Source organism: Nerophis ophidion, linkage group LG08, assembly GCF_033978795.1.
Source record: "Nerophis ophidion isolate RoL-2023_Sa linkage group LG08, RoL_Noph_v1.0, whole genome shotgun sequence".
Taxonomy (NCBI): Eukaryota; Metazoa; Chordata; class Actinopteri; order Syngnathiformes; family Syngnathidae; genus Nerophis; species Nerophis ophidion.
In genome coordinates, this window is record NC_084618.1 from 48,701,707 (window position 1) to 48,724,193 (window position 22,487).

General features: G+C 40.9%; 8 non-coding genes across 8 annotated transcripts; all 8 read right to left on the minus strand.

Moving 5' to 3' along the window:
• Positions 1-11,323: 11,323 nt before the first annotated feature.
• trnas-uga (transfer RNA serine (anticodon UGA)) lies at positions 11,324-11,405 on the minus strand. The gene has a single exon. It is a non-coding gene; the product is annotated as a tRNA-Ser (tRNA).
• A 237-nt stretch (positions 11,406-11,642) lies between these two features.
• On the minus strand, positions 11,643-11,724 carry trnas-aga (transfer RNA serine (anticodon AGA)). Its single transcript has one exon. It is a non-coding gene; the product is annotated as a tRNA-Ser (tRNA).
• Positions 11,725-12,999: 1,275 nt separating this feature from the next.
• On the minus strand, positions 13,000-13,085 carry trnas-aga (transfer RNA serine (anticodon AGA)). The gene has a single exon. It is a non-coding gene; the product is annotated as a tRNA-Ser (tRNA).
• Positions 13,086-13,412: 327 nt separating this feature from the next.
• Positions 13,413-13,494, minus strand: trnas-aga (transfer RNA serine (anticodon AGA)). The gene has a single exon. It is a non-coding gene; the product is annotated as a tRNA-Ser (tRNA).
• Positions 13,495-14,176: 682 nt separating this feature from the next.
• Positions 14,177-14,261, minus strand: trnas-gga (transfer RNA serine (anticodon GGA)). Its single transcript has one exon. It is a non-coding gene; the product is annotated as a tRNA-Ser (tRNA).
• Positions 14,262-15,715: 1,454 nt separating this feature from the next.
• Positions 15,716-15,797, minus strand: trnas-aga (transfer RNA serine (anticodon AGA)). Its single transcript has one exon. It is a non-coding gene; the product is annotated as a tRNA-Ser (tRNA).
• Positions 15,798-16,726: 929 nt separating this feature from the next.
• Positions 16,727-16,808, minus strand: trnas-aga (transfer RNA serine (anticodon AGA)). Its single transcript has one exon. It is a non-coding gene; the product is annotated as a tRNA-Ser (tRNA).
• A 2,206-nt stretch (positions 16,809-19,014) lies between these two features.
• On the minus strand, positions 19,015-19,096 carry trnas-aga (transfer RNA serine (anticodon AGA)). The gene has a single exon. It is a non-coding gene; the product is annotated as a tRNA-Ser (tRNA).
• Positions 19,097-22,487: the final 3,391 nt, after the last annotated feature.

Sequence of the window (22,487 nt, forward strand, 5' to 3'; positions counted from 1 at the left end):
TCATACCTCACCATTTTGTTTTAGTTAGTAAGCTACATCTTGTTTCAGAGAAGATGATGGATGACTTCACCAACAAACGGTTATTTTGTGGTTATCGCCTTCAGAAAACTATATAAATAGTTCAAGTAGTTTTTGCTTTTCAGAAAACCAACAAATTATTAGTAGTGGTAAAAATTTATTAAAAAAACATGACATTGATAGTTGATATGAAAATAGTGTGAGTCTCTTTATAAACAGAATCTTCTGCGGAATACCTAAATTGCTATATTTGCGATAAGCAACTCAATGTCAGATCCACGGTTAGATATAAGTCACAAAAACACATTATCATTTTCCCCAACGTTGTACAGTATATAGTACTTTACACATGTAGATGCAAGCACATGCATAACAAGGTGATAACTGCTGGGATGTACACTCATTTCCACAACGGGTGTGTTCGGTTCAATGCACACGAGTGATAATATGGCCTTATAGTGAAGAAAAATGTGTCGACCGGCTGATATACCTCCACTGACCCAAATCAAATCACGCCCTTGACTGCCTCTTCCCGCCTGTTTGACATAACCGCGAGGCAATACTACCGTATGCAATCAGCAAAATGGTGTCAGTGTCCAGTCAGCACTTTTCTCACTGAGCTTGGGGATTATCACTTCATATATATTTATGAACGCACACAATCTCACGAGACTTTACAGATGTGATGTGTTAAGAAGAGAGAAAAGGCATACTATTTTTCTGGGTTTCCATTCAAGTAATTGAAAAGGGATTGGAGAAAGAAAAGGCGGTGAATCCATACATATTTGAACCGTGATGATTAGTATCAACTTGTTCGCCTTATAAAGAACTTCCCTCACTCTGTTATTTTAGTATAAGGAGAAATGCAAGCTTCACCTCAGGCTTTTTCTATAGCTTTGTAGTGTTGAGACAAGCATAAAGCAGCAGGCGAAGTGATGCGTTCCCTCTTTATATTAATTAATAAAATATTCTCCAGTTTACTCCCGCAATAAAATATAAAAAAGCAGAATTCCTCTATAACCTGGATGGAGACCTCCTGTAACCCCCTGCTTGTCCACACTGGACTGAACTCTCACATTATCACAAATAATTTATAATATCTGTACCCACTTGGCATCCATTGTAGCCGGTTACCCAGGAAGAAGGTCCCCACATCTGCGACCCCTTCCCAGGTTTTCTGTGTTTTCCCATGTGTTCAGACATTGGACGTCAATGTGGTTTGTGCAGCCCTTTGAGGCACCTGTGATTAAGAGCTACATACGTAATCTTTGATTGATTGGTTGATTGATTGAGTACAGGCTAAGCAAATGTGAGTACAGGTGAAGCAGGAAAGTGAGAAAAGGAAACAGGACTTTAAAATTGCTAAACTTGAGTTTGAGCGGCAGAAAGTTGAGTTAATGAGACAAGGCCATGTTGGGGAGGGTTTAATGGGTGACTTGCGCACATTGGGAATGCAAGGACAAAAGGATGTGATTAGTGGCTGGTTCCTAAGTTCAATGACAAAGACCCTTAAAACTTTTTTCCCCCTATTTGACAGTTTAGCAGAGGCTCTAGGCTGATCTGATGCCACATGTATTAATGCTACAGTGTGTTTTGGTGTATGTGCTGAAAGCTTCATTTATGATTGCTGCCTTTGGTCAAAGCTTAACTCTTAGGTTTTGTTCAGATTTGCTTTCTTTTATTTAGACTCTCCGTGCTTCAGGAAACCCTCGTAACAAATTGTCTCCCAGAACACTATGACAACAGATGCTCATTGGCCCACCATATTTAAAGGGGAACATTATCACAATTTCAAAAGGGTTAAAAACAATACAATTCAGTTCCCTGTGGCTTGTTGTATTTTTTGAATTTTTTTTCAAAATTTTACCGGTCCCGGAATATCCCTAAAAAAAGCTTTAAAGTGCTTGATTTTCGCTATTTGCGATGCGACTATCCATTTCCTTGTGACGCCATACAGTGCTGGCAATGTAAACAAACAATGGCGAAGAGCACAGCAAGATATAGCGACATTAGCTCGGATTCAGACTCGGATTTCAGCGGTTTAAGCGATTCAATAGATTACGCATGTATTAAAACGGATGGTTGGAGTATGAAAGTATTGAAGAAAAAACTGAAGCTATTGAGTGAATAGCTATTGACGCTATTCATAGCCATAGCATGGCCGAATAGCTGCGTTAGCATCTCCGGTAAAATGTGCGAACCAAATGATCAGGACTTTCGCATCCCTTGACTTTGGAGCAACTTAAATCCGTCGATTGGTAAGTGTTTTTGTTGCATTAAATGTGGGTGGAAGGAAACGTTATATAGTTGCAAATGCATCTGCACGTTATCCATACATCTCTGTGCCATGTCTGCTTTAGCACCGCCGGTAAATAGCATGTTAGCATCGATTAGCGCAGCATGTTAGCATCGATTAGCTGGCAGTCAACATCAACAAAACTCACCTTTGTGATTTTGTTGACTTTATCGTTGCAAATGCATCTGCAGGTTATCCATACATCTCTGTGCCATGTCTGTCATCGCCGATAAAATGTGGAGACACTCCAGCAAATTCAATGGGAGTCTGGCGGCAGACACTTTCGCATCTTCGGGCCGGTGGTGCAACTTGAATCCCTCCCTGTTAGTGTTGTTACACCCTCCGACAACACACCGACGAGGCATGATGTCGCCAAGGTTCCAAAAAATAGTAAAAAAAAACGGAAAATAACAGAGCTGAGACCCGGTGTTTGTAATGTGTTGAAAATGAAAATGGCGGCTGTATTACCTTGGAGACGTCACATTCTGACGTCATCACCACATGAGTGATAAACAGAAAGGCGTTTAATTCGCCAAAATTCACCCATTTAGAGTTCGGAAATCGGTTAAAAAAATATATGGTCTTTTTTTCTGCACCATCAAGGTATATATTGACGCTTACATAGGTCTGGTGATAATGTTCCCCTTTAATGACTCGCGTGAATACAATTTTTATTATTTATTGCAGAGCATCGCCGTGCATCCATTTTCTACCGCTTGTCTCTCTTAAGGTCGCTGGGGGTGCTGGAGCTTATCCCAGTTGCACTCAGGCAGAAGATGGACAAGTCCCCCACTTCATCACAAGGCCAATTTTCACACTCTTGGGCCAATTTAGCGTCGCCAATCAACCTATCCACAGGTGCATGTCATTGGAGGTGGGAGAAGGGAACCCAGGCAGTTATGGGGAGAGCATGCAAACTCCATACAGGAAGAACCTGAGCACGGGGATTGAACCCGGGCTTGTGTGGCACAAGGATGAACACCTGTACTTCCGCACTGCCCTGAAGAGCATCTCAAAAACTAAATTCCCAACAAGATCTGCACTCTATGAAGGTTTCACACTAACCTTACTGTGTTGTTTTTTGAGCTGAAATTATGCATTTTTTCCAAATGTTGAATAATTTACAACAAAAATGGTCATATAAATAAAAGAAATTGGTTTTATTCTATATTGTGTATAACTACACTGCGTCATGTCCACTGTCCAGTTTAAAGGCCTACTGAAACCCACTACTACCGACCACGCATTCTGATAGTTTATATATCAATGATGAAATATTAACATTGCAACACATGCCAATACGGCCGGTTTAGTTTACTAAATTACAATTTTAAATTTCCCGCGGGGTTTCCTGTTAAAAACCTCGCGGAATGATGACGCGATGATGACGCGTGTTTGTGACGTTATTGGTTGGAGGGCACATATTAGCCCAGCACCACTTACGGCTAAAATTTGTCTCTTTTCATCGTGCAATTACACACTATTCTGAACATCTGTGTTGCTGAATCTTTTGCAATTTGTTCAATTAATAATGGAGAAGTCAAAGTAGAAAAATGGAGGTGGGAAGCTTTTAGCCTTTAGCCACACAAACACACGGTGTTTCCTTGTTTAAAATTCCCGGAAGTGAAGCTTTACTATGGATCAGAGCGGTCAAGCGAACATGGATCCCGACTACATCTCAACCGGCAGTTTTCGGTGAGAAAATTGTGGAAATAAGTCGCCTCTTACCTGAGATCAGCATAGCCAGCGTCCTCCTGCAGCTGCCGTGACTTCTCTCAGAGACTCTGTCGTCAAAACACCCTTGGCCACACCCCTCCGACTTAAAGGTACTATTTAACTCACTAAAACACTAGCAACACAATAGGCAGATAAGGGATTTCCCAGAGTTATCCTAGTAAATGTGTCTAAAAACATCCGAATTGCTCTCACTGCAATCGCCTTTTTTTTCTTCTTCTAGGCCTTCACTCTAAATTTACTCATCCACGAATCTTTCATCCTCCCTCAAATTAATAGGGAAATATTCGCTTTCTCGGTCCGAATAGCTCTTGCAGCTGGTGGCTCACATTATATACAATCTGAGGATGTGAGGAGGCCTACAACCAGTGACGTCACGCGCACATCGTCTGCTACTTCCGGTAAAGGCAAGGCTTTTTTATTAGCGACCTAAAGTTGCAAACTTTATCATCGATGTTCTCTACTAAATCCTTTCAGTAAAAATATGGCAATATCGCGAAATGATCAAATATGACACATAGAATGGACCTGCTATCCCCGTTTAAATAAGAAAATCTCATTTCAGTAGGCCTTTGAATACATCAACTAGTGTTATACATTTAGAACATGTAGACTATATACCTCATATATCTGTCTTTGTCTGTGTGTTAGCTTGAAAAATTACGAATTTGGTGTTTTGGGTTGTCAAGTTGTGCAAACATTAGCTGAACAGTGTGCCGAGGACATCAGATAATGAGCACTGTATAGGTATCTTGGCATATTTAATTGGCGAACAAGCTCGCTTATGGTGTACTACAGAAGTAATGGTAGAGTAAGCGACCATAATTCAATCAATATGAGGAATTTCTAATGATTGACTTCGACCTACTTACTGTTGCGTAGATGTCCGAATGGTTAGTCTACTGATGGCGATTCAAGTTGGTAGTATTCTAAACAGGAGAAAATCGAGCCATAAGGTTTACAACGTGTCTTGTTGTCTATTAAGGCCAAGGTGAAGTGCGTCCATATGGCTTCTCTATTTTTCAAGTTTGGAAGACACATTGTAGTAACGGTACGAGAATTTCATATCACGGTTCTTGTGACCACAATGATTACAGTTGTTATTGTAGTATTGTTAAATGTGCTCAAAATATTTATACACACAATGAAATATTTGGACCAGGATATTTTTTGAAACATAACTGAAATAGATATGTTAAAAAGAACACTATTTTACATGTTTTGTGTTTCTTATGCGTCACTGATAGTGTTTTAGTGTTAGAGTTGTATCTGTTTTGATGGTTAAACTTTTATTGTTTTTAATATTGGTTTGAACGGCAGCACTTGAAGATTCATTAAAACAAAAAGTGCATAAAAAATAAAATCTATTATAATTATGGATTACTTCTGGAGGGCATTTTGCCATCCTCTTCAGTGGCCCTTGATTGCACCGTAAAACACCTCATCTCTTTTCTTTTGAGAAAAGATCGATCATTATGATTCCGTGTTAAGAGAGCACAGCTTGTAGGGTTGATGTGCACAATTCAATATCTTAGTTGCTCAAACAGAAATGTGTTTATATGAGTTTAGATTGGGTTATGTTGTTTCTTAATGGGAAAATATGTTAATGTTTTCATGCTAGCATTTTAGCTAGCAAGTCCGTGAGTTAATCAAAGTGCAGTTATCAATCTTTGTTTTTCGATCATTTGAGTTAAAAAGGGTAATACTAACTGATGGGAGTTTTACTGCGGTCATCATTACTACATATTATTGGTAAACCCCAGTGAAAAATCCCGACACCATGCCTTGCAAAGACATTAGTGTTATACCTTGGCGAGAATGAGGACTCAGGTGCAGAAGGGGGAAGATTGACTCAGGCTTTATTTCAACAGTTTCTTTGAACTCTGGTTGGACAGAGTGATTTAAACAAAATGGCTACAAAATATATACTTGATACACTAGATAGGGCATAAAACTAACAAAAAATCACTCCATAGGGAGTAAAAAGGCAATAGCAAAATTCTACACTAATCTAATAATAAAAACAATCTATGATTAGCTATAAAGAGGAAAATCAATCAAGCTATAAACAAAAAGTACGATATAAAGAGCTGAGAGAACTATAAACTAAAGCGCTCCAAGAGGAGGAAAAAAGGAAAGCAAAGCACTATGAAATTAGCACAAAAAAACTGACAAAACAACTTTCGCAAACCAAAATCGCTCTTTCTCAGAGGGTACAAAGAAATCCTTGAATAAGGCAAGGCAATACTTAACAACTTGGGTCAAAACTGTGGTCAAAGGCTGGCGGTACATGATGAGGCGTTATACTCTGGCAACAAGACAGGGGAAGATGAGGACTATATACACATGCGGGTGTGTGACACAGGTGGGCACAATCAGGCAATCAGGAGAGACATCAGACCAGTGACACACAGAGGTGGGTAGAGTAGCCAGAAATTGTACTCAAGTAAGAGTACTGTTACTTTAGAGATGTATTACTCAAGTAAAAGTAATGAGTAGTCACCAAAATATTTACTTGAGTAAATGTAAAAAGTATGTTGTGAAAAAAAACTACACAAGTACTGAGTAACTGAAGAGGAACCTGTTCGTTTAATGATGACAGCAACAAGTAATGCACGACAACATAAAAATAGGAATGAACAAATTCACAGCCAGGAATATCTCTGAAGCAACTAAAACAATAATATATATCAAATAATATATATTTGGTTTTACACTGTACTGAAAACATGTTTGGAAATGAATTTTACCTTTGCAACCTCATTACACTATCGGCTAAGTTTTATATTCATAAATGTAAGTTTCTCAATACCCCACCTTATTTTTGTGACTTTAAAAAAGATTTAGAACTCTAAATTTAAACACTCTGCCTCTAACAACAGCATCATTGTGAAAACAATGATGCCGTGTTCCAAATTTAAGTTATTTACTGAGATTGAGTGAGCCTATGGCTTTGCACTTTGTTTATTTTATATATATATATTTTTTTGCATTCTATTTTAGTTACTTTGAATTTACAACCGCCTGGCGCTGTTTTGTACGGTTTTTATACTGTTTTGTACTGTTTCTATACTTACTTTGATTATTATTTTCAACTGTTTGTAAATGTTGAAATTTATAAATAAAGGTTTATAAAAGAAAAAAGTGTGCAGTTAATCATGTGACCGCCTGGCTCTGTTTGATTGGTGAAACGGAGTCAAACGTCACCAGTGACTGCATTTGATTGGTGAAACGCAGGCATGCGATAGATCCTACTTTGAAGGTCTGTCTGACAAATCAAAACAAACAGCGTGCATTAACAGATCAATAAAAATCAGCACCGAGTAGCGAGCTGATTGTTGATAAATGGAGCGGAGTAAAAGTAGCGTTTCTTCTCTATAAATATACTCAAGTAAAAGTAAAAATATGTTCCATTAAAACTACTCTTAGAAGTACAATTCATCCCAAAAGTTACTCAAGTAGATGTAACGGAGTAAATGCAGTGCGTTACTACCCACCTCTGGTGACACAGGAGGAATGGCAAGTGGCCTGAAACAAGAGGAGGATTAAATTGTTCAAAATAAGACAGGAAGTTTGCCAAACAACCCCAAAACAGGACTTCCCTCACCCTGGTATGACAATTAGTTCTGATTGTATCCCTTTTGGGATTTACCACCCACCCCTCTCCCACATACTTCTGTGGATGGAAAGATTTCTTACCTTTTCCATCTGCCTAAAAACAAAAATAAATATGGTTGGAATTTGTCCCAGCCAACATTTTTGGCTTGTTTTTATTTGTTGACTAAATTATTAATAAACTTTGTCCTTGTTTTAGTCAGCATGCATTTGTTCTATTCTGTAATTCTGTTTCAGTTAAGGAAAATTGGGTTGTAGTGGGCAGCACGGTGTAACAGGGCTTAGTGTGTCTGCCACACAATAAAAAGGTCCTGGGTGCGATCCTGCGCTCAGGATCTTTCTGTGTGGAGTTTGCATGTTACCCCCGTGATTGCGTGGGTTCTCTCCAAGTACACCGGCTTCCTCCCACCTCCAAAGACATGGACCTGGGGATATGAACACTAAATTGGCCCTGGTGTGTGAATGTGAGTGTGAATTTTGTCTGTCTATCTGTGTTGGCCCTGCGATGAGGTGGAAACTCGTTCAGGGTGTACACCGCCTTCCGCCCGATTGTAGCTGAGATAGGGTCCAGCAACCCTCGCGATCCCGAAAAGGATAAGCGGTAGAAAATGAATCAATGTTGACGATAACTACGACAAAAATTTGTAGTCAACAAAATTAACGCTGCTACTTACCCAAATAAAGAAAACAATAATTGATTTACAATGTAACCTCTTGGCCATTAAACCAGGAGCTTCAATCCTGTAAGATGTGAATGGGCCACTTTGAGTAGTAAAAAAGGTTAAAGTCCCCTGCTAAAAGGCATTATCTCATTCATACACTGTCAAACTTTAAATTTTACATAGTGCTGACAACAAAGCAGCAGAACAGAATGACTAATCAAAACATGTTTTTTGGAATGAAGAGCTTCTTCAATACAAAAAATGGCCAACATCAAAACACTGTGAGGGGGAAAAATCCTTGAGATTGTTTACTCTGTTCCATTTTTAATTAAGTGAGCCAGACGCACAGTTGGAGTAGAATGTGCTCTCTTCGGTAGAATGGATACCTTGGCTGTGATGAATGAGCTGTCATCAGCCATTGTTGCTCAACCTCAATCTCCCTGACACCGGGCCATTTCCGCTGCAGTCCCTCTTCCGACTTAGCCCTCTCATGGACAGAAGGTCTAAGGTCACGGCTGTATTCTAATGTGGTCACAAAGTCCTGGAACAACTTTTAATACTGATCCAACCCATATATTGTGTGTCTGAATTATTACCCTAGCTAAACTAAAATAGGTTTAATACATCAACAAGTATCTATTGGTAGCTTTAAGTACAAAACCCAAAACCTGTGAAGTTGGCCTGTTGTGTAAATCGTAAATAAAAACAGAATACAATGATTTGCAAATCCTTTTCAACCTATATTCAATTGAACAGACTGCAAAGAGAAGATATTTAATGTTCGAACTGAGAAATGTAATTGTACTTTGCAAATAATCATTAACTTAGAATTTAATTGCAGCAACACATTGCAAAAAAGTTGTCGCAGAGGTAATTATACCACTGTTTTACATGGCCTTTCCTTTTAACAACACTTAAAAAACGTTTGGGAGCTGAGGAAACCGATTTTTAAAGCTTTTCAGGTGGAATTATTTCCCAGTCTTGCTTGATGTACAGCTTAAGTAGTTCAACAGTCTCCGTTGTCATATTATACGCTTCATATTGTGCCACACATTTTAAATGGGAGACAGGTCTGGAATACAGGCAGGCCAGTCGAGTACCCACACTCTTTTAATACGAGGCCACGCTGTTGTAACACATGCAGAATGTGGCATGGCAATGTCTTGCTAAAATAAGTGCCTTCAGAGACGTGTAAATTACCGATGCCGTGGGCAGTTGTACACCCCCATTACATCACAGATGCTAGCTTTTGAACTTTGTGCCTATAACAGTCCGTTTGGGTCTTTTTCTCTTTGATCCGGATAACACTACTTACAGTTTCCAAAAACAATGTGAAATGTGAACTCGTCCGACCACAGAACACTTTTCCACTTTGCATCAGTCCATCTTGAATTAGCTCGGGCCCAGCGAAGCCGGCGGCCTTTCTGGGTGTTGCTGATGAATGGCTTTTGCTTTGCATAACTTGCACTCACATTTGCAGTAACTGACAGTGTTTTTTTGAATTGTTCTTGAGCCCATGTGGTGATATCTTTTACTCATTTATGTCATTTTTTGATGCAGTACCAGCTGAGGGATCGAAGGTCTTGTGCATTCAATGTTGGTTTTCAGCAGTGACTTCTCCAGATTCTCTGAAACTTTTGATGATATTGCGGATCGTAGATGGGGGAATCCCTAAATTCCTTGCAGTAGCTCGTAGAGAAAAGTTGTTCTCAAACTGTTGGACAATTTGCTCACGAATTTGTTCACAAAGTGTTGACCTCCACCCCATCCTTGTTTGTGAATGACAGAGCATTTCATGGAAGCTGCTTTTATACCCAATCATGGCACCCACCGCCTGTTCACCTGTGGAATGTTCCAAATAAGTGTTTGATGAGCATTCCTCAACTTTCTTAGTCTTTTTGGCCACTTGTGCCAGCTTTTTTGAAACATGACAAATGGACAAAGAAATACAACACTGTCAAGACAAGAGCAATCATTAGCAATCATGTTTCAGGTTGTCTGCACAAAAGGCTATCAAAGACTTTGGCTTGCCATGGATTTAACGTTGTCTTCACTTTTTTTTCATTATTTAGACAGACATGTGTGAGACTCCTCAAACATACTACTATTTGTACTCTTTGATTGGTTTCTTCTCAACCATGTGACCACAGGAAAGAGTAAAGCTCAGACCAGCCCCTTCTCTCGCGGTGATCTCATGTACAAATTGTGTAATTCTTCAAAATCAGATACATTACCAGCAGGATTTGAACCTACGCAGGTAGACCACAATGGATTTCTAGTCCATCGCCTTAACCACTAAGCCATCACAACACACACACATTTGTTTTTGTGAAAGGCTATCACGTAGTCTGGGCTGAAATTGACTAAATGTTGCATTCAAGTGCCATGATAACATGTTTCAGGCTGTCTGCGCAAACGGCTATCAAACAACGGATTTAACGTTGTCTTCACTTGTTTTCATTATTTAGACCGACATTTGTTAGACTCCTCAAACATACTACTATTTTTACTGTTACATTTGTTTCATCTCAACCATGTGACCACAGGAAAGACTAAAGCTCAGACCCGCCAGTCCTCTCACGGTGATCTCATATACGAATTGTGTACGGTCCTTCAAAATAGGATGCGTTACCAGCAGGATTTGAACCTGTGCGGGGAGACCCCAATGGGTTTCTAGGCCATCGCCTTAATCAAATGTGTTAGGACCTCTGAGGGAGCCCAGACACTGGCAGATACAGCCTTAATACACAAGCGGAAATTTTTGAGAAAAGCTATTTTGCTGGGCTGCAATGGTTGGTACTCAATTGTCTTTTTTCTGCGTGTGAAATGGATCAATTGAGACTGGCATGTGGAAGGCTCTTCAAAGTAAGCATAAATTTTACTGGGTAAATGGTATCCTCTAGAAAGATTGTGACCACAGAATGGTCAATGTCCCAGACCAGCCAGTCCTCAAGCAATAAAGGGTTGTACAACTGGTCTAGTTTCCCAAACACAGACACGTTACCAGCAGGGTTTGAACCTGCGCAGGGAGACCCCAGTGGATTTCAAGTCCATCGCCTTAACCACTCGGCCATGATAACACACACAGGAATTTATTTGAAAGGTTATCGTGCAATCTGGGCTGCTATGAACTGAACATTGCATTCAATTGGTATGATAACATGATTTAGGTTGTCCGCGCAAAATCCTATCAAACACTTTGGCTTGCCATGGATTTAACGTTGTCTTCATTTGTTTTTCATTATTTACACAGACATTTGTAAGACTCCTCAAACACGCTACTATTTGTACTGTTTAATTGGTTTCAAAATCAAATACGTTACCAGCAGGATTTGAGCCTGCGCGAGGAGAACTGAATGGATTTCTAGTCCATTGCCTTAACCACTCGGCCATGATAACATGTTTCAGGCTGTCATTGCCTTAAATATACTACTCAAACAAACCACTATTTGTACTGTTTGATTGGTTTCTTCTCAACCATGTGACCACAGGAAAGACTGAAGCTCAGACCAGCCCATTCTCTCGCGGTGATCTCATGTACGAATTGTGTAGTCCTTCAAAATCAGATTTGTTACCAGCAGGATTTGATACTGCGCGAAGGGACCCCAGGGGATTTCAAGTACAACCCCCTAACCACTCGGCCACGATAACACACGCAGGAGATTGATTTGAAAGGCTATGGTGCAATCTGGGCTGCAATGGACTAAACGTTGCATTTAATTGCCATGATAACATTTTTCAGGCTGTCTGCGCAAAGAATTATCAAACAATGGATTGATAATTGTCTTCACTTGTTTTCATTATTTGGACCGACATGTGTAAGACTCCTCAAAAATACTAAAATGTTTACTGTTTCATTTCAACCCTGTGACCACAGGAAAGACGAAAGCTCAGACCTGCCTGTCCTCTCGCGGTGATCTCATGCACAGTTCTTCAGAATATGTTGCATTACCAGCAGGATTTGAACCTATGCAGGGTGACCCTAAAGGATTTTTTGACCATCGCCTTAACCACTTGGCCACGATAACACGTTTCAAGCAGTCAGTGCAAACACCTATCAAACACTTTGGCCTGCAATGGATTTAAGGTTGTATTCACGTGTTTTCATTATTTAGACGGTTATGTGTAAGACTCCTCAAAAATACTACAATTTTTAATGTTGCATTTGTTTCATCTCAACCCTGTGACCACAGGAATGACGAAAGCTCAGACCTGCCCGTCCTCTCACGGTGATCTGATGTACAAATTGTGTAGTTCTTCAAAATACTATGGTTTTCCAGCAGGATTTGAACCTGTGCGGGTGACCCCAAGCGATTTCTAGTACATTGCCTTAACCATTGGCCATGATAACACACACATAGGAATTTATTGAAAGGTTATCACGCAATCAGCGCTGCAATGGACTACACGTAGCATTCACATGGTATAATAACATGTTTCAGGCTGTCTGCGCAAAAGGCTATCAAACACTTTGGCTTGTGAAGGACTTAACGTTGTCTTCACTTGTGTTTCATTATTTAGACGAACATGTGTGAGACTCCCCAAACATACTACTATTTTTACTGTTCGATTGTTTTTTTCTCAACCCTGTGACCACAGGAAAGACTAAAGCTCAGACCAGACCGTCGCTCTCGCGGTGATCTCCTGTACGAATTGTGTAGTCCTTTAAAATCAAATTCACTTCCAGCAGGATTTGAACCGGCGCGGGGAAACCCCAATGGATTTCTAGTCCATCGCCTTAACCACTCGGCCATGATAACACACACATTGTCATTTTTGTGAAAGGCTATCGCGCAATCTGGGCTGCAATGGCCTAAACGTTGCATTAAATTGGTATGATAACATGTTTCAGGCTTTCTGCGCAAAATGCTATCAAACACTTTGGCCTGCCATGGATTTAACGTTGTCTTCACTTGTTTTTCACTATTTAGACAGACATGGGTGAGACTCCTCAAACATATTACTATTTGTACTGTTTGATTGGTTTCTTCACAACCATGTGACCACAGGAAAGACGAAAGCTCAGACTAGCCCGTCCTCTTGCGGTGATCTCATGTACGAATTGTGTAGCCCTTCAAAATTATATTCGTTACCAGCAGGATTGGAACCTGCGCGGGGATAACCCAATGGATTTCTAGTCCATCGCCTTAACCACTAGGCCATGATAACACACTTGGACATTTTTGTTAAAGGCTATGGCGCAGTCTGGGCTGCAATGGACTAAATGTTGCATTCAATTGCCATGATAACATATTTCAGGCTATCTGCGCAAAGGGCTATCAAACAATGGATTTAACTTGTATTCACTATTTAGACTGACATATGTAAGACTCATCAAAAATACTAAAGTTTTTACTGTTTCATCTCAACCCTGTGACCACAGGAAAGACAAAAGCTAAGACCTGCCCATCCTCTCGCGGTGATCTCATGTAAGAATTGTGTATTCCTTCAAAATCATCTATGGTACCAGCAGGACTTGAACCTGCGTGAGGGGACCACAGTGTATTTCAAGTCACATCCCCTAACCACTCGACCATAATAACACACAATGGTATTTTATTTGAAAGGCTATGGTGCAATCTGGGCTGCAATGGACTAAACGTTGCATTCAATTGCCATAACATGTTTCAGGCTGTCTGCACAATGGGCTATCAAACAATGGATTTAACATCGTCTTCACTTGTCTTCATTATTAAAACGGACATGTGTAAATCTCTTCAAAAATACTACAATTTTTACTGTTTCATTTGTTTCATCTCAACCCTGTGACCATAGGAAAGACGAAAGCTCAGACCTGCCCGTCCTCTCGTGGTGATCTCATGTACGAAATGTGTAGTTCTTAAAAATACGATGCTTTATCAGCAGGATTTGAACCTGCACAGGGAGACCCCAAATGGATTTCCAGTACATCGCCTTAACCACTCGGCCATGAAAACACACACGCACAGAGGTTTTTGTGAAAGGCTATCGCGCAATCTGGGCTGCAATAGACTAACGTTGCATTCAATTGGTATGATAACATGTTTCAGGTTGTCTGCGCAAAAGGTTATCAAACACTTTAGCTTGCCATGGATTTAAGGTCGTCTTCACTTGTTTTTCATTATTTAGACAGACATGTGAGACTCCTCAAACATACTACTATTTGTACTGTTTGATTGGTTTCTTCTCAACCATGTGACCACAGGAAAGACTGAAGCTCAGACGAGCCCATCCTCTCGCGGTGATCTCATGTACTAATATTGTAGTCCTTCAAAATGAGATATGTTACCAGCAGGATTTGATACTACGCAAAGGGACCCCAGTGGATTTCAAGTACAACCCCCTAACCACTTGGCCATGATAACTCACACAGGCATTTATTTGAAAGGCTAGGGTGCAATCTGGGCTGCAATGGACTAAACGTTGCATTCAATTGCCATGATAACATTTTTCAGGCTGTCTGCGCAAAGAGTGATCAAACAATGGATTTAGAATTGTTTTTACTTCTTTTCATTATTTAAACCGACATGTGCAAGACTCCTCAAAAATACTACAAGTTTTACTTTTTCATTTGTTTCATCTCAACCCTGTGACCACGGGTAAGACGAAAGCTCAGACCTGCCCGTCATCTCGCGGTGATCTTATGTAGGAATTGTGTAGTTCTTCAAAATATGTTGCGTTACCAGCAGGATTTATACCTGTGCGGGGCAACCCCAAAGGATTTCTAGTCCATCGCCTTAACCTTTCGGCCATGATAACATGTTTCAAGCAGTCAGTGCAAACACCTATCAAACACTTTGGCCTGCAATGGATTTAAGGTTGTATTCACTTGTTTTCATATTTTAAACGGTTATGTGTAAGACTCCTCAAAACTCCTACAATTTCTATTATTTCATTTGTTTCATTTCAACCCTGTGACCACAGAAATGACGAAAGCTCAGACCTGCCCGTCCTCTCGCGGTGATCTCATGTACGAATTGTGTAGTTCTTGAAAATACGATGCTTTACCAGCAAGATTTGAAGCTGTGCGGGGTGACCCCAAGCGATTTCTAGTACATTGCCTTAACCATTGGCCATGATAACACACACACAGACAGGTTATTGAAAGGCTATCGTGCAATCTGGGCTGCAATGGACTAAATGTAGCATTCACATAGTATGATAACATGTTTCAGGCTGTCTGCGCAAAAGGCTATCAAACACTTTGGCTTGCGATGAATTTAACGTTGTCTGCACTTCTTTTTCATTATTTAGACAGACATGTGTGAGACTCCCCAAACATACTACTATTTTTACTGTTCGATTGTTTTTTTCTCAACCCTGTGACCACAGGAAAGACTAAAGCTCAGACCAGACCGTAGCTCTCGCGGTGATCTCCTGTACGAATTGTGTAGTCCTTTAAAATCAAATTCGCTACCAGCAGGATTTGAACTTGTGCGGGGAGACCCCAATGGATTTCTAGTCCATCGCCTTAACCACTTGGCCATGATAACACACACACAGACATTTTTTTGAAAGGCTATTGCGCAATCTGGGCTGCAATTGACTAAACGTAGCATTCACATGGTATGATAACATTTTTCAGGCTGTCCGCGCAAAAGGCTGTCACACACTTTGGCTTGCCATGGATTTAACGTTGTCTTCACTTGTTTTTCATTATTTAGACAGACATTGGTGAGACTCCTCAAACATATTACTATTTGTACTGTTTGATTGGTTTCTTCTCAACCATGTGACCACAGGAAAGACTAAAGCTCAGACTAGCCCGTCCTCTTGCGGTGATCTCATGTACGAATTTTGTAGTCCTTCAAAATGAGATATGTTACCAGCAGGATTTGATACTGCGCGAAGGGACCCCAGAGGATTGTAAGTACCCTAACCACTCGGCCATGATACTTCACACAGGTATTTATTTGAAAGGCTAGGGTGCAATCTGGGCTGCAATGGACTAAACGTTGCATTCAATTGCTATGATAACATTTTTCAGGCTGTCCGCGCAAAGAGTGATCAAACAATGCAATGGACTAAACGTTGCATTCAATTGCCATGATAACATTTTTCAGGCTGTCTGCGCAAAGAGTGATCAAACAATGGATTTAGAATTGTCTTCACTTGTTTTCATTATAGCGCAATCAGGGCTGCAATGGACTAAACGTAGCATTCACATGAATAATAACATGTTTCAGGCTGTCTGCGCAAAAGGCTATTAAACACTTTGGCTTGCGATGGACTTAACGTTGTCTTCACTTGTTTTTCATTATTTAGACGAACATGTGTGAGACTCCCCAGACATACTACTATTTTTACTGTTTGATTGGTTTCTTCTCAACCCTGTGACCACAGGAAAGACTAAAGCTCAGACCAGACCGTAGCTCTTGCGGTGATCTCCTATACGAATTGTGTAGTTCTTCAAAATCAGTTGTGTTACCAGCAGGATTTGAACTTGCGCGGGGAGACCCCAATGGATTTCTAGTCCATCGCCTTAACCACTCAGCCATGATAACACACACACAGTTGTTTTTGTGAAAGGCTATAGCGCAATCTGGGCTGCAATGGACTAAATGTTGCATTCAATTGCCATGATAACATGTTTCAGGCTGTCTGCGCAAAGGGCTATCAAACAATGGATTTAACATTGTCTTGACTTGTATTCACTATTTAGACTGACATATGTAAGACTCGTCAAAAATACTAAAGTTTTTACTGTTTCATCTCAACCCTGTGACCACAGGAAAGACAAAAGCTAAGACCTGCCCATCCTCTCGCGGTAATCTCATGTAAGAATTGTGTATTCCTTCAAAATCATCTACGCTACCAGCAGGATTTGAACCTGCGCGGGGGGACCCCAGTGGATTTCAAGTCACATCACCTAACCACTCGACCATAATAACACACAATGATCTTTATTTGAAAGGCTATGGTGCAATCTGGGCTGCAATGGACTAGACGTTGCATTCAATTGCCATGATCACATGTTTCAGGCTGTCTGCGCAAAGGGCTATCAAACAATAGATTTAACATCGTCTTCTCTTGTCTTCATTATTAAGACGGACATGTGTAAATCTCTTCAAAAATACTACCATTTTTACTGTTTCATTTGTTTCATCTCAGCGCTGTGACCACAGGGAAGACGAAAGATCAGACCCGCCTGACCTCTCACGGTAATCTCATGTATGAATTGCGTAGTCCTTCAAAATCTGATACTTTACCGGCAGGATTTGAACCTGTGCGTGGGGAGACCCCAAAGAATTTCCAGTAAATCACCTTAACCACTCGGCCATGCTAGCTCAAAACACCCAGACATTTTGTAAAAGGTTATCACGCAGTCTGGAAGGCAATGGCGTAAACATTGCATTCAATTGCCCTGATAACATGTTTCAGGCTGTCTGCGCAAAGAGCTACTGTATCAAACACTTCGGCTTGTCATTAATTTTGTCCTCACATGTTTTTCATTATTTAGACCAGTGGTTCTTTACCTTGTTGGAGGTACTGAACGCCACCAGTTTAATATGCGGATTCACCAAACCCTTCTTAAGTAAAAAATAAAAAGTGTTTTTCCTTAATTTAATCTTATTTTATACATATTAATTATTAAATGATGTTTTTATATAAAATAAATACTAATAAAGATATACATTACAAAGAGAAAGTTACAAGAATGTACACATGATCCCATGTTTACATCTCATTGTGCAACATGTGAATGTTTTAGTGGCAACTAAATGCGATATTTGAAAGGGGTACACCTTATTTCCAAAGCAGGAACCCCACCCAGACATACAATACTAGTGCACAGCTTATGAAAAACAATATTTGTTATTATTGTCATTGGAATCTCATGGAAATGACTGCTGTCAATTGATTATAATAATAAAACATTTAACTTGTTATTTAGTCAGGTTTCGGACAGGTGTGCTGCTGGTGTGTCCACAGTGTATGTGCACGTCTGAGGTTGCTCATATGTGATCCACTGAATGGTCAAGGAATTTTTACGTCTGCTCACATGGAAAATTAAGAGAGAACATTGTTTGGGGGTATCCATAATACGTCGATAGGGAGAAGTTTTTATTTACACGATGAGTCGGGTGTGTCTTGACCTCCGCCAAACCCCAGAGGTCGACTCACCGAACCACAAGGGTTCGATTGAACCCAGGTTAAGAACCACTGATTTAGACAGACATGTTTAAGACTCCTCAAACATACTACTATTTTTACTGTTTGATTGGGTTCTTTTCAACCCTGTGACCACAGGAAAGACTAACACTCAGACCAGCCTGTCCTCTTGGGGTGATCTTGTGTACAATTCGTCTAGTACTCCAAATACAGACAAGCCAACGGATTTGTGTATTCCTTCAAAATCAGATGCGTTACCAGCAGAACTTGACTCTGTGCGGGGAGACACCAATTACTTTCTAGTCCACCACCTTGACCACTCCGCCATGATAACTCAAACACCCAGACATTTTTGTAAAAGGCTATCGCGCATTCTGGGTTGCAATGGATTAAATGTTGCATTCAATTGTCATAACATGTTTCTGGCTGTCTGCGCAAAGGGCTATCCAACACTTTAGCCTGCCAAGATACTAATATTTTTACTGATGCATTAGTTTGTTCTCAACCCAGTGACCACAGAAAAGACTGAAGCTCAGACCCTCCCATTCTCTCACAGTGATCTCTTATATCAACTTTGTAGTCCTTCAATATAGAATGCGTTACCAGCAGGATTTGAACCAGCGCGGGGACACCCCAATGGATTTCTAGTCCATCGCCTTAACCACTCGGCCATGATAATACTTTTCTTGGTACCGGGCAAAGGGCTATCAAACACTTTGGCCTGCCATGGATTTAACGTTGGTCGGTCGCGATTGACGGGTTGGCGACCCCTGTTTTCGGCCTGTGCATGCATTAGTCAATTCTGTGACCTGTATCTATGTTTGATGTTGTAAATTGAGATGTGTATTCTTATGCACACGTTTGTTTGTTTATTACGGAATTCAACCCTCAAATATGTCAATGAATCCATTACATTCTCATAGATATATAAATACATTACAGACCTCCCATCAGCAGAAATAAAGCCACTGAAAAATATTTTGATTGTCATCCCTTCTTCAGTAATGCGGACGTTGTACCGATCTGTTGTGGTGAAGAAGGAGCTAAGCCGGAAGGCAAAGCTCTCAATTTACCGGTCGATCTACGTTCGCATCCTCACCTATGGTCATGAGCTTTGGGTCATGACCGAAAGGATAAGATCACGGGTACAAGCGGCCGAAATGAGTTTCCTCCGCCGTGTGGCGGGGCTCTCCCTTAGAGATAGGGTGAGAAGCTCTGCCATCCGGGAGGAACTCAAAGTAAAGCCGCTGCTCCTTCACATCGAGAGGAGCCAGATGAGGTGGTTCGGGCATCTGGTCAGGATGCCACCCGAACGCCTCCCGAGGGAGGTGTTTAGGGCACATCCAACCAGTAGGAGGCCACGGGGAAGACCCAGGACACGTTGGTAAGACTATATCTCCCGGCTGGCCTGGGAACGCCTCGGGATCCCCCGGGAAGAGCTAGACGAAGTGGCTGGGGAGAGGGAAGTCTGGGCTTCCCTGCTTAGGCTGCTGCCCCCGCGACCCGACCTCGGATAAGCGGAAGAAGATGGATGGATGGATGGATCCCTTCTTTTCATGTTCTGACCGAGGCACCATCTTTCCTATAGTTAGTCTTCTAAAACAATTAGCCCCTCAGCTATCTCCTCCCTAACATCTTGCGATTGGTAAATGCAGTAACTAAAACCTCAATGCCAATTAAATGTGCAGCGCATCTAATTGTACATGATTTTGATGTATTCCTATCAGGTAGTCAGATACAAAGCTGCTAAGCCTCACGCTTTGAGTGTGACAGTCAAGCAGTTTAACCCTTTCTCATGCCACACTTGACATTTCTCACACATGTATTCCCCATTCACTACTCTATATTTATTTTTCAGAATAATAAACTTTGGTTGTTGCCATAGTTGAAGTAACTGATTGATTGACAGAAAAAAACAATTCCCGACCTAGCCATCAATCACCCATGTCTTAAACCAGCCAACCACGGAAGGCACCACGTTTATATAAACCAAGCCCGTCCTCACAGGCGGTCCCCTAACTGTGTGTCTGCTCTGGACAACTTGTACTGAAAACCCATTTCCTTGTACATTTTAAATGGAATGACAATAAAGTTCCATTCCATTATTGTCAGAGCAGAGAGGAGATACACACACCCAGTGTGGGCAAGAATGTTGCTGCTTCTGCCTTGGTTTACAGAGTGAAATGTAAAAGTAAATATTTCATCATTGTCACACTTCAAATGAAAACAGACCTGTCATTCATGTTATTGCCATTTGCCAGTCAATAGATTTAGTTTGTTAGTGAATATCACAGCCCTTCAATCTTTTGATCAAATTTGATACACTACCATTTGACGAGGGCTTCACGGTGGAAGAGGGGTTAGTGCGTCTGCCTCACAATACAGAGGTCCTGAGTAGTCTGGGGTTCAATCCCGGGCTCGGGATTTTTCTGTGTGGAGTTTGCATGTCCTCCCCGTGAATGCGTGGGTTCCCTCCGGGTACTCCGGCTTCCTCCCAGTTCAAAAGACATGCACCTGGGGATAAGTTGATTAGCAACACTAAAAATGGTCCCTATTGTGTGAATGTTGTCTATCTGTGTTGGCCCTGCAAGGAGGTGGCGACTTGTCCAGCGTGTACACCGTCTTCCGCCCGATTGTAGCTGAGATAGGCCCAGCGACTTCAAAATAAATAAGCGGTAGAAATGGATGGATGGAACATTTGACGATGTAGAACAAAGAAAAATACAACTAAACTAAGAATTAACAGAATACAATTAATTTCCAAATCTAATCCAAATTTGCATTTGTACATCACTTTTTATGTCTCCTATCGCAGGGCCAACACAGACAGACAGACAACATTCACACTCTAAGGCCAATTTAATGTTGCCAATCAACCTATCCCCAGGTGCATGTCTTTGGAAGTGGGAGGAAGCTGGAGTACCTGGAGGGAACCCACGCATTCACGGGGAGAACATGCAAACTCCACACAAAAAGATCCCGAGCCATGAATATACCATGAATTATACCATGAATCGATTAACGTGGACCCCGACTTAAACAATTTAAAAAACGTATTCGGGTGCTACCATTTAGTGGTTAATTGTACGGAATATGTACTGAACTGTGCAATCTACTAATAAAAGTATCAATCAATCAATCAAAGCCTGGGGTTGAAGCTAGGACTACTCAGGACCTTCGTAGTGTGAGGCAAACGCACTAACCCCTCTGCCACAGTGAAGCCCCCATTCGATTTTGATATTTCATATTCCACGTTTTCTCTCCAGGGTCTCATCCTATCTTTCACATTTTTCAGAAGAATAGTCTGATCAGTTTGAGACGCCCTAATTTGATAATGAACTAAGCCGTGCTGCTTTAATAAACTGGGACACAATCATTTTTTACATTGTCTGACATTTAAATCTTAATAACTCTGCCATTATTTACATTAGGGCAGCCAACCGGGTGTTGCAATATCATAAGAAAGACATATTTTATATCCTGTTTGTGTCCTCCGAGTTTTTACTCCTGTCTCATCTGATAGTTTGCCAATGTATATTTATGGTCCAAACCTGCTCTCGCAGGTATAATCCCTAGCTGATCCATTTGCCTTTGGTTTACCCCCTCTGTCACAGCCTGTCAAAATGGGATTTTTTTCCCCCCCAGTTCCTCCGACTCCTACCCTTTTACCATCACATTTTTTTGTGTAATTGGCAAGTGAGCTGCGCCATCTGAGACCCACACTAACATTCCAAAAACAAAGCAACTTGATGAGACTCTTCACACAAACATCTTGATGAAAGTGGGTCACTGAGCTTTATTCTATGACATCTGCAACTTGATAGTTTTATACGTTCTGAAAAATGTGTTGCATTATGGATATCTCTTGAAAACAGTGCATAATTAGGACTTAGGGCCTCATTTACTAAGAGCCAAATAAAAAGTGCTGAATAGTGTGTGCAAGCTGTAAAACTGAAGCATTAGGAGGTGTGTTGCAGGTGATCTAATAATTGATTCATGGCATCCTGGTCTGGTATGGCAGCAGCACTTCAGCAGGCATAAATACCTTGCAAAGGGGGATAAAAGCTGCT